The following is a 13,167-nucleotide window of genomic DNA, read 5'->3' as shown; positions in this document are numbered from 1 at the left end:
CTACATGGAAGAGTAAAATATGTCCTTAAATTGATATCTCTAGTTTTCATGTTAAGGAAGATTTCACCAGTGATGGTAGTTTATTTAAATTCTAGCATTCTTGGAAGTGTCCTATTAAGTTTTGAGAAAAGAGGATTTTTTGGGCTACAGCAAGCTACTGGTCCATCAAGGCCTGTATTCCATCTCCAGCTATGGCCAGTATGTGACGGAAAAATCTCCCACCAACTCACTGAAAAATGGTTAGATTTATTTTTCTTTGTAATAGTTCTGTGAGCTGGCCGGATCAAGCTTAGCCTGTAGGTGGGCTTGGAACAATTAGATTTGTATCAGTAAATGTTGGTAATGTTGGTTTTACCATACGCATACAAACAGATGAAAAAATATTTCCATCAATGACAATGTAAATTTACAGATAGACAAAGTAACAAAAATGCTGCTTGAGAACTTCTTAGGGTCAAAAATTCAGTGACTTAGATTTTTGAATTCAGCTTGTTACAAATGGACTAGCTAATAAATAGTTAAAAAAAAGTATGATTTGATTTCAGGGTATTTGTGTTGTATATTTTGACATATGATGTTGGCAGTTTTTTATAAAGCTTTAACTTCTTGAATCTCAATTTCTATCGTCCTTAAATAATTCTGTCCCCTAGTAACTTCCTGCAATGAAAATTTACATAGATAAAAATAGAAAAAATGCTAAAAAAATCGATATTCTCCGTTGAAATTATAAACAAAATCAAATTCTGCCAAGCCTACTTGTAAGACCTAATGGTGGTTCACAGCACAAGGTGGGATAGTTGCAAACAAATCTGTTCTCACTTTGTCTTCTAACATTTATACTGTTATTTTTAACTAGCACTGTTCTGTGTATTAATTTCCTTGTTTCATTGTATGTCTGCACTCTGCTTTGCACAGCAAGCAGCGTTGGAAGGTTTTTTTAATTAACTGTATGCAATCTAAATTTCCAGTAATTGGATTTTAAGTGAAAAATTAATTTTACCACAAGCTGTTTACGCATGGCTCAGTATAATAACACGCATGCACATATGCTCCTAGTGCCAACCACCCGTTGTCATTTATTGGGCTTAGACTCAGTAACTTTACACGCCTAAAGCTGGAGCATGTTAAAAATGTTGCTTTGTTTCATTTGTGAAAATATAAACATTTCAAAGCTGAACTAAGTAAATGTCTAATACTTTCGTTAGAGTCCAGAAGAAAATGAGCTCTGACAAGGCGGTCCGCTATGTTGGTGAAGGGTGATACAACTAGCTATGTTGCTAATGCCCTGCAGGGCTGTTGCAGTAATCCAGTTCCATAGACTGAAAGACACTGCATCATCAATTTGCTACTGTACTTCTGAAGTGCGTGTTGAAAGTCAGATAAAGCATGTGATCTAGCTAACCAGAATAGAACTGACAGCAGAAGAATCACTTGAAATCTTCATAAAATTAACCAAACAACTTTCTTCAAGTGAATTGCAAAAGAATTCACCATATTTTATTTTAAGTTAAGTTGCTTTCAGGTGCCCCAGGTCTCAAACAAAGGCCCATGCAGTTGCTGAGCAGGAGCCTTATTCTTTGCATCCCCATGCTGCAAGGGCAGACAGGGAAACTGCAGCTGATACCCCACAAACAGAGGCTACAGCCACAGACTCTGCAGGATCAGCTGATTAGCAGCCAACTATGCATTGGTCACCTCCTATCATAAAGCTTCCTGTTCCTGCCTCACCAATTGTCTGAGCACTGCTGCAGACCAGACTCTTAAAACCAAGTTCTTGCCTCCTTGCCTTGTTCCTTGTCCTGACCCCCGTTACTGATTCCTGGCCCCGACTCTGGTGTGGCTTCTAACTGACTCCGGCTTGACTCTTGGCATTACTCCTGAGTATGATCCTGATGCTACTCTGTGTTTTGACCACTAGGTCAGACTGTCCCCATCGGACCCTGACAGTTGCAAGCAATGAGTTTACACAGCCGTGCCCACAAAGAGCGAATTATTTAAATTCTGTCCCCACTGACATGCATGCATTACTGTGGCCTTGATTGGGAGTTAGACACACATGTAAGGGAAGAATTTGTCCCCATGAGTTTAGTTCTGGGGCTTCACAGACATTTATTTTGTTCATCTTTACTTTTTTCTGACAAGACTTGAGATAGCATCTTCGGCACTCTCTTCCCCCTCGCCTACTGAATCAAGGTCTAAACCAATATGTGGAATATTATATGCCTCTTTATAGTATAGATACAAGAAAACTCAGATATTTTATCTGCTTTTAAAGACACCCTGATGTTTGAAAGGGACAATGTCTGTCTGAGCCTGACACTTAGCTGCTTTTCTTGTGTGCGTCTGTTTGTGAAAGTTTTTTGCAAAATGTTTTTCATGAATTTTTTTTTTTAAACTGACCTCTTTATTGAAATTTTTCAGAGGTGTGAATGTACAAACACTGGGAAATCCTGGCCTTACTGAAATCAGTGTGATGTTGGCTATTGACTTCCATGGTCTCACATGTCACCCCTGAACTAGAATGGTGAAAAGGAAGAAGGATGAGGCCTGATTTTTCAGAGGTGCTGAGGATCTGCAGCTCCTACAGAGGCTCAACCTCTGAAAATCAGGCCACGGGTTTAAAACTTAAGCAACTTCATATATTAGTCATCTCCTAATGTATAGTTTTTCGTAGAACTATCTGTTTGAAATGTTATTACAATATCAAAAGATGAGGTGATTCAGGTCAAGGCCTGGTCCTGCTTTGGTATCTTATCTCAGACCTCCTGCATCTGTACAGAGTTCCATGAATTTCAATGGGATTCCATGTTAGTGTTGGGGGACCTTGATGTGGGATCAGGGACAAAGTAAACTACAGAGAGAACTGTGCCATAATACACCCTAATGTCTACACTAATGGCTTGATCCTGTAAACACTTCCTATTAGACATAGTGCAGCATTACCAACCTCAAGCATTTGGGAAATCATAATTCAGGTCCTAAAAAATAATGAAATTAGCTTAAAAGTTGAGATTGTTGAAAAAATAGCAATTTTGGGGTATTTTTTGTCTTCAGCCTTTAGGGTTTCACCCAGGGCACATTTTTAAGCTTTCCTCTGCAACCATGAGGGCTAGAAACTTGTTTATTTTTAAAAACGAAGCCTGAGATTCTTGTGCAGTTTCTTGATTGCAGTAGCTGGAGCTTTAAGAAAAACACCAAATATCATGGAACTTGCAATAAAATCACAAGAGCGACACTAATGGTGCTTACTACAATGGGTAATCCCATAGAAGCACACCACCTAGTAGTGTGTGTAGGGGTCATGCCTGGAGTTGTCATTAGGCACGTGTGTACACCCCCCCCCCCACACACACACCCTCCCCACCAAAAAAAAAAGTGTGTGGGGGAAGATGCAGAAATCAGGTAAGTGAAGCTTGCAAAAGATCTTCCTCTGAATTTCTCATATCTCTTTTCTTCTCTTGAGTGTTTGCTTTTTGCTTTTGCACCAGTAAAAATTTTGTGCCTTTAGATTAAAAAACAACAACAACAAAAAACACGTGCTGGCTTTCAGTGCTCACTGCAAGGCACGTCCCCACAGGAGAGCTGCTGAAGAAGCCATATTGTTGGTGGGGGTGTGTGTGATTTACCTCTGAGAAGCACCCTAGAGCATTCAGATACTCACCTCCTTGTTTAAAAGAGTAAATAAAGACTAAATAAATAAATAAAATAAATAAATAAAAAGAGTAAATAAAGAATAAATAAAGAAATCTGAATAACTGGATTTTCAAGAAACAGTCTTCGGGTGTGCGTTATCTTAGACAAAGATTTGTAAAGAGGTGGACAACCATTGTGGTCCTGTCTCAAACACTGGCACTTAATTTGCCTCTAGGGAATAACTTTCATGCAGGAAAATAGCCTAGGTTGTGCAATCCTCAATAAATGACAAGCAGAGTGATAGTCTAACTTTTACCTCTACTTACCAGACACCAATTAGCTAAAAAGTGTTGGCCTAAGTGGCTGAATAGATGTGAGGTGACTTGTGGCAGCAGATTGAGTTTTTGGAGTTGTGAGGTACAGTTTGATTCATTAACACCTCTCTCCCCTACAGTGCCCATCATTCAGTGTGTGTAGCCAGGCAGTGGTGCATTAAATTATTCCTTTCTGTTACACCTAGGCATTTTGTAGAGGATGTATTTTGTGCACAGGACAGAAGTGACCTTTTTTTCTGAGGCGCTGAGGATCCCATCCTATCGAAGTCAGTAGGAGCTAGGAGTGCTCAGCATGTCTGAAAATCAGACCATCCCAGAAAATGCTTTGTCTCTCCTGCATTGGAGCCACTGTTCTTGACAGAAGTAATAATTCATGAGTACTTCTGTCCATTCCCTGCTGAATGGTGGCAGAGCTCCCTCCCTGTGAACCTGAAAATGTATTCTTGCTGGCATGATTGATGAACATGTCCTCTCCACTCGGTCTCTGCTCACATAGAAAGGGAGCATCTGTTTCTTCCTTTGCTCTGTGGGAGATAGCCTTAGGCAAGGGATTATTTTCCCTTCTGGGACATGATTTTTCCCTTTTATCTTTACCAGGAATTTGATATTTTGGAATGGAGAGTCTTGCTCCCTTAACACCTGACTTCTTACCCCCTTCTCACCAATGCAGTAGGGCTCAGGGGCTCCCCAGAGTTCTGTGACATTGGATGGAATAATAGCAGTCCCCTTGTAGGAAAACTGCAGGCCTCTGCCTGCTCATAAATATATTTTGTTTCCCCCCACAAGATCTTATAGATCAAACTTAAAAACAAAGATCCTCTGTCACCTTTGTAGTGACATGGATGATCTCTTGGCACTTTTTGGATGCAGAAAGGTTTCTTTAGCCAAAATTCTTCCTTTTCGCACCCTGTAATAGCCAAACGCTCTAACGTTAAATAAAATAAATGGAAACTGCTGAATCATCTATGGTTTGATTATTTCTGCCAATTCAAGATGTCTATATATTATAATTAAATGCAAGAAAAAATACTATATTTTGTCATCAGGAAACGTTACATGATTGAAGTTGATGACAATTTCCTAGGACTCGCACTGTGCATCAGAGTTACGGGTTAATCAAATGCTGATTAGCAAATGTTGTTAACTCTCTTTTCTGCTCTGGACTCAGGAAATAAAACATTTTATGCCAGTAAAAGGCATATTGTGATGCTTGAAAGTTTTAATAATCTAATTGTCCATCTTGTTTGCCCAATAGCAGATGGTTGAAATCAAAATTGTGGCCAATATATATAGTGGAGGACTGCCTGGGTCAAGTCATATATTAACACCCTGACTCTTGCAGAACGTGTTGTGGGCTTCTTAACACGCTGAAAATAATTGAAACCCCGTTACATGCGTATCCAAAGGGTGTGGGTGAAGAGAGAGAGAAAGCAGAGCTAGGACTTTTAGGAAAACACTACCATATTTAAACATCATGTGTGTTGGCATGGTATAAGTGGTGAAAGACAACAGCCAGCCTGTGACAAATGATGTCTGGCAAGGCAGCTTCATGGCCCCTTTCCTTACCTCCCTTTAGGACAGGTCCTGTTGCTCTGTGTCTTTTGCTGGCCCTTTTTCTTCTCCTGTGTCAAAGCCCTGCAAGGAAGTAAGTGTGTGTGTGTGTGTGTGTGTGTGTGTGATGCCAAATATATAAATTTTTCAGTCTGTTTGGTCTTGGAGGGATGTACTAATGGTGTGACCAACTGTGGGGTTTTTTACACAGGAATGTTTTCAGTATTAAGGCCATACTAATTTATTTTATCTGAAAATTACAAGATTAGTTTATTTTCCTCAATTCATTGCCTTTTTAATAGCTTGCCCACTGATCTGTTGCAGCTGTTCTTCCTTCCATTATCTCCTCAGAAACCACCCCCCACCCCCATCTAGCTCTTAGTTCTCTGCTCACTGATACTCTTTCTTCTGACTTTTCTCAAGTAAAATTCTTAATCTGTGATACTAGTCTGGTACCACACACATTGGTCAGGTGGCTTTGCATCTCCCTCAGTCATGTGACCAGATACATTAATATGGTAAAAGACCCTGTGTAGTACAATAGACTGCTGACCTCTTTGGTGCTGTAGAGATCTATATGTGCATGTTTGTTGGTTGTTTGTATGCTTAATTCTAGCAAGAGCTTGCAACAAACTGTTTGTTTAGGGCCCAGTCCTGAAAATTGTTGAGTACCTCCTGTGAAATGCTCAGCTCCTTGCAGAATCAAATTCTTGATCTTTTACCACTTCGTGGCTATACACTCAGAGCTGAGGCAGTGTCTGACTCCTCCGATGGCGTTACATTTCTTTTGAAAGAGTTTAGTTTAGGAAAATTCCCTATGAACAGTCAAAGAACTTCTGTGTTACCTTAATGTCAAAGGATTTATGATAGTCTCAGCAGTATCCAGTTCCAGTGAGAACTGATTAACTTTAGTGGCTGAAGTTTATGGTTGTGCTACACTACTTCAAGCTGCTTGCATGCTCTCGGTTTCAATGGGAAATAGTAGACAAGGTTCCTCCATTTTTAAGGAGCAAAGACACTTTATTTCCCACCTAAGATGGGGGTCATCAATGTTAATTCCTTTTTCTATTGGAGAGGGATTTCCATTGATGGGACAACTTTCAGTATATTTGATTTCTATTCAACTCTTATACTTCATAATTTTCTGACGATGTTAATTAATGCATACTGGACTGTGTGTGCTCAAAGGTCTCCTCCCTTGAAGCCATCTCCTCCTGCTTAATTAATACTACAGTGAAGTCTGAATGTGACACAACACAATTTCCATCAGAGAGAGACATGAGCTGCAAGGTTTGGATCCAGATTCAAGTTTGCTCAAAGTTTATGTAAGGGATGGGAAATTTGGATCTTGGGCTCTAGTTCAGGCCCCTCGGTCACTTCCACTGCAACAAACACAGTATTTTGATATCACACTACCAGAAACAAGCTAGGTTAGGGTAGAGCACTAGTTAGAATATTGCAAAGCAGGAACCTAGGAATACAATGACTGATACACAGAGCAAAGAGAACTTTTGAGAAGGTCTTAAATAATCTGGAAAAAGGGGTAAACAGTGAGGTGGCAAAATTTGCAGATGATACAAATTTACTCAAGACAGAAGTCCCAGGCAGACTGCGAAGAGCTACAAAAGGATCCCTCAAAACTGGGTGACTGGCCAACAAAATGGCAGATGAAATTCAATGTTGATAAATGCGAAGTAATGTACGTTGGAAAACATAATCCCAACTATCCATATAAAATGATGGGGTCTAATTTAGCTGTTACCATTCAAGAAAGAGATCTTGGAGTCATTGATAGCTCTCTGAAGACATCCACTCAATGTGCAGCGGCAGTCAAAAAAGCAAATAGAATGTTGGGAATCATTAAGAAAGGGATAGATAATAAGACAGAAAATATCATATTGCTGCTATATAAATCAATGGTACATCCACATCTTGAATGCTGCATGCAGTTATGGTTGCCCCATCTCAAAAAAGATATATTGGAATGGGAAAGGTTCAGAAAAGGGTAACAAAAATTATTAGGGATATGAAACGGCTTCCGTATGAGGAGGATTTAAGATGACTGGAGCTTTTCAGCTTGGAAAAGATTCGACTAAGCGGAGATATAATTGAGGTCTATAAAATCATGACTGGTGGGGAGAAAGTAAATAAAGTGTTTACTCCTTCTCATAACATAAGAACTGGGGGTCACCAAATGACATTAATAGGCAGCAACAAAGAAAAGGAAGTATTTCTTCAGGCAGTGTAAAGTCCTCTTGTGGAACTTCTTGCCAGAAGATGTGAAGGCCAAGACTATAAGAGTGTTCAAAGACGAGCTAGATAAGTTCATGGAGGATAGGTCTATCGATGGCTATTAGCCAGAATGGGCATGTATGGTGTTTCTAGCCTCTGTTTGCCAGAGTGGGTGATGGGCAGGGCCGCCCAGAGGATTCAGGGGGCCTGGGGCAAAGCAGGAGAGTGGACATAAAAAAAAAAAAAAAAAAAGTCGCCACCTGCTGCGGCACTTGTACTCACCAGGTGGCTCTCTGAGTCTTTGGCGGCAGCGGCGGGTCCTTCGCTTGCTCTTTGTCTTCGGCAGCACTGAAGGACCCACCGCCGAAGTGCCACCGAAGACCTGGACCGCCATCAGGTGAGTAGAAATTAAAAAGGTGCCTGTAGCCAGGGAAGGGATTCTCGGCCAGGGCTGGTGGGGCCTGGGGCAGATTTCCCCATGTGCCCCCCCCCCCCCCGGCGGCCCTGGACAGGGGACGGATCACTTGATGATTGCTTGTTCTGTTCATTTCCTCTGGGGCACCTGGCATTGGCCACTGTCAGAAGACAGCATACTGGACTAGATGGACCTTTGGTCTGACCCAGTATGGCCGTTCTTATGTTCTTAAGTCTTTCTCTTTTGAAGGGAAACTGAGTTACCTACTTGCATAAAGCCATCAAGATACTAACCTGAGGCAGTGCTTGATATCTAAGATCAGAATTGGCTTCCGCATATGTAGAGTGTGGACAAATCCACATTGTGTGTCATTGAATTCCTGGCATCTATTGTGCCAGTGATGTTCTTTGAAACCATTATTAGCACAAATGTCCAGCCAAAAACTGTAAATTAGAGCAAGCTTTCAGAGTAGTCATAAGTGGGATGAACAAATCTTTTTCTGCTAGATGTCCTCTTCATTTGGTGCTATCCTGGTTTTACTCCAAATGTTGGCAACATTGTCAGTAAATCATAGGGAGCCTTTTTTAGTCTCCATTCCAAATCTTGGTAAAGACTGGGCTGTGCATACTATGTTAAATTCTTACTAGAGAACTGGAAGGTCTTTTGTAGCTGCTGACTAGTTATTGAGGTAGAGACTGCCTGCTGGGTACCCATACAGATTTCATATTGCATGTTGGAAGGACCACAATTCCTGTTTTGTTCTGTGCTCTTTAAGCTTTACCATCAATACAGTAGGCAGGTGGTCAAATAACAAGTGTCAGTAACTGAAAGCATTATGTTCATTAGGAGAGAGCTGAGGGACAGAGAACGGATGATCTAAAAGACATGTCCACTGAAGAGTGAAGATGTCCTGTTGTCATGAAATTGTACAGGAAGGAGAGAAACTGATTGTTTTTTAATTCTTTGGAGAGTTAGCAACAGATATGGTGAAATGTAGTCCAAAAAGCACACTTTTTTGTTTGATTATATTAGAAAATGCTGCTGCCAAAATACATCCCATTGGAGAGAGAAAAATGAGTTTTCTGCTTGTGCACATACAAAACCTTACATATTGTTCTGGCGGTGATGTATTATGATGAGACTTCAAGTGGTACTCTTGAAGGGGAAGATTGGAGAACAAGGCCACCGAAATAAGCAAATAAAATGCTCTCTCTGATGGTGCTCTTTCAGAAATCTTGCATAAAAGTTTTAGTACAGCATGTTGTGACCTTGTGTGAATTTGAGACATTTGCATAATTACCTATTTCAGTCAGTATTTACTGTGTAAAACGGGAAGGAAGCTAATGCCCACTCTATACTGAGAACAGAGCCATGTTTGAAAAAGTAACTTCAAAGATAACTTCCGTTTAAATATATTTGGTGTGCCGCAGTTTAGTTGCATGTTGTGGATGGGTTGAATCATATTAGTCTCCATCAGACGACAGTTTAAAAGCAAAAGTACACAACTGGTAAAAGGGAGGACAGGCTTGTGTGGTAGGAAGAACGTTCAAATTGTTTCTATGCATTCCTGTGTAAATAAACTCTGGAACAGTGGTGGTTGCCTACGCAGTGTTCGTGATCACCTTTTTCACGGATCTCAGCCATGTTACCAATGCTTGGTTCCCAGGGAGCAACTCTGCTCAAGAATTGACTCTAGATCAAACTTTTTGGCCTGAGGGCCACATCCGGGTATGGAAATTGTATGGCGGGCAATGAATGCTCACAAAATTGCGGGTAGGGGTGCAGAGGGGGGTGGAGGGTGCGGGCTCAGGGTGGGGCTGGGGATGAGGGGTTTGGGGTGCAGGAGGGTGCTCAGAGCTGGGTGGGTTCAGAGGGCGGGAGGGGGATCAGGGATGAGGCAGGAGATTGGGGGGGGTAGGGGTGCAGGCTGCGCTTACTGCAAGCAGCTCCCGGAAGCATGTCCCCCCCTCCGACTCCTATGCAGGGGCACGGCCAGGCGGCTCTGCATGCTGCCCCATCTGCAGGCGCCATCCCTGCCACTCCCATTGGAGCTACGTGTACTACATAGGAGATGGAGGGGGGTCATGCCGGCTGCTTTGTGGGAGCTGCACGGAGTGCGGCAAGCCCCTGCTCCTGCTCCCCAGCTGGAGCGGGGCAAACCCCCAACCCTACTCCCCGGCGGGAGCTGAGGGATGGATTAAAAGGTCTGACTGGCCAGATGTGGTCCATGGGCCATTGCTTCCCACCCCCCACTCTAGGTAGAGATTAAGGCTGAGAGCAAACTTTTTGCTTGCCACAGCTTCCTCAAAGATTCTTCATCACAAGATTAACAACATACTTACAAGCCTATCAACTTGCCTGCTTGTAAGCTTTGTGTAATACCACCATCTGGTGACACCCTACCAAGACATGTTGTTACCCATCTACACTGCAGAGTGGAAGTAATCCTGACTAAGGCAATGTTTTACACGGAGACTAAAGCGATTGGTGGCCAGGTTAGAGAGAGCTGTGCTGGTGTAAAGCCACAATTTGCTTGAAAACAGGGTAAGCTGTACTGATACATATTGCGGCTTATAGCAGCTTTGCCTGTGTGGTTATTATGTGGCTAGACACCAGTGGCTGAAGTCACAGTAAGTCCTCAGAGTCAAGGGGGCCCAAATCAACGACTTCCTTATTTTATGATACACTCTTTTCTCCCTTTAAGTTCAAAGACTGAGGGATGCTTTGTTCAGTGTTGGTCTTCTCCAAAAGAGATGACATTGCATAGTTTTAAAAAAGAAAAATGAGGTCAAGGTAGCACAATTGTTTCATCTCCTACATTGTGTGTGCCCTTCTGTGTAGAACATCATGCTGTATTGCGGTAATTTATACTGTGGCAGAAAGTGTTCAGGAGCCTTATTTTGGGTAAATGTTTAACTTTTGATAAATGCCATATTGTTCCAGCCAGACTGCAGTACAAACATGTCACCATTAGGAAACACTTCAACTTGCACTCCTTGTTCCTCTGTGATGCTTGTGGTAGATTTGAGTGAAATGAAGGTACATTAGGTACCCTTTTGAAAGGAAAGACAGAAGCCAGATTTAGTCCTACCAAGACAAATTAATCCCAGGTATAATTGCTTTGTTACCAGTGGATTTGTCCTAGTAAATTCCTTTCTTGTTAGTGAAGTTAAGCCAGGGTTGAATTTGGCCCATTTTAATCACTTACATGAAAGCTGGGCATTCAGGCTAGGACAGAAATTATTGCCCATGCATCTGGGACGACTCAAAGTGCTATCTGAGCAAACTATCATGTTTCGTGTCCATTGAATAAAAGAAACAAGGTAGGGTGGGGGCAGGCTGAGTGACCCTGAGCACAGAATCGCTGAACTGACGGGAGGCGGGGGAAGGTGGCTTGAGGGGCTGAGTGGAATAAAGAGAGCTGAGCTGCATCAGGAGTAAGGGAGAAGAGGTTTGAGCTGCCAGTTGGAGGAAAGGGATGGAATGAAGAGAGGTTTAAGCTCAGTACCACTGTAAGCTTTCTAGAGTAGCCGCTCTAAGCCGATGGGAGAGAGCTCTTCCGCCGATTTACCTGCTGCCGCTCGTAGGGGGTGGATTAATTCTGTTGGTGAGAGCCGCTCTTCCGCCAACATAGTGCTGTCCACACCGGCGCTTGGGCCAGTGTAACTTATGTTGCACGAGGTGGCTTATTCACATCCATGAGCAAGATAGGTTATAGCGATGTGAGTGGTAGTGTAGGCACAGTCTTCCAGAGCCATAGAACTAATCAGCTAATTGGAAGGAGAAGAGTCAGTGGTTGCTTCTAAAATTATGTTTAAATCCAAATGATGGTGCATGTGCACGTTTATGTAAGTGCCAGGCATCTTACTTTTCTGGATATTTTGCTCTAGATAGAAATATTGCTGTCCTCAAAGTAGTAAAATATGGATCTTCCACAATGAACTTAATCAAATCAAGCTACAAATATGAACTCCAAAGTACCCTCCAGTTCTGGTTGCAGTTATGAGTGAATAGCTTAACTATAGATGTTTTCCTGCCCCATCAGGCTATGTATTCTCTATTGGCTGTATGTGGAATTAGGAACAATATCTGTCCATAAACACACTGTCAGAGTGAGCAGTCAGGAGCAGGCAACAATAACAAAGGGCTAGGCTAGTGCTATTCTGTATGGTCAGGTCTTGATTGCAAGCTAGATAGACACTATCCATTATATTATTTAGGTATTAGAATTTTTACTTGATTATGAAATAGGTCATTACATAGTTTCTATTCTGACTGACAGTCTGAGACTGGTGGTGGAAGTGGCTTTTTGGCATATACTGTAGCAAGGACAGAGTTAAACAGAAGTAAGTGGGAATCAGATGCCTTGAAAACAAGAGAATAAAAACAAGAATCCCTGTCACCGTCAGCCAAAACGGAATAAACAGAAGGTGGAGAAATGAGCATTAGACGATCACAACAGCAAGAATATTTCATTTAATTTACTCAAGAGGGTGAGACCAAAGCCAGAAAATTGGGAAAATCATGCGTTCTTCAAGTAATCAGAATTTTTCTTTCCTTAGCCTGGCACTTATTACACACAGCTATGATAGGCAGTTAACATTATTTTATCTTGAAGTCCTGCAAAATTGACTCACGAGGCCCTGATACCTTAAGGCAATTAGTATAGTAGAAAAAGACCATGTGTGTTTCTGTATTTGAAAATATAAATTAACCTCTGGCATAAACAGGCATACTTTGTTTAAAGTCACTAGAATAGCATCTGCTTTCAGGAGGGTACAATTTGGTCCATAATGTTGTACTTGCAACTGCATATTCTGTATAACCTCATACAGTTCAGTTTGCATCCATCTTAGGCAATTATATAAATACCCTTAGAAAATGCTGCAGAATTTTGTTTTTGTAAATGGAATCCTGTTATCCTGGTACAAAATTCTAAAGCAATAGCTCTTTTATACAAGTTGAGTTACTCTGAACAAAGCATTTTTTTAACTAGCTATA

General features: G+C 41.6%; 1 protein-coding gene across 4 annotated transcripts in view; it reads left to right on the top strand.

Moving 5' to 3' along the window:
• The window catches only part of PDE3A (phosphodiesterase 3A), a 539,267-nt gene that overhangs the window by 242,520 nt on the left and 283,580 nt on the right, over positions 1–13,167 (top strand). The window lies entirely within an intron of this gene.

Source organism: Mauremys reevesii, linkage group 1 (assembly GCF_016161935.1).
Source record: "Mauremys reevesii isolate NIE-2019 linkage group 1, ASM1616193v1, whole genome shotgun sequence".
Lineage (NCBI taxonomy): Eukaryota > Metazoa > Chordata > Testudines > Geoemydidae > Mauremys > Mauremys reevesii.
This window is presented reverse-complemented; position numbering and strand designations above follow the sequence as displayed.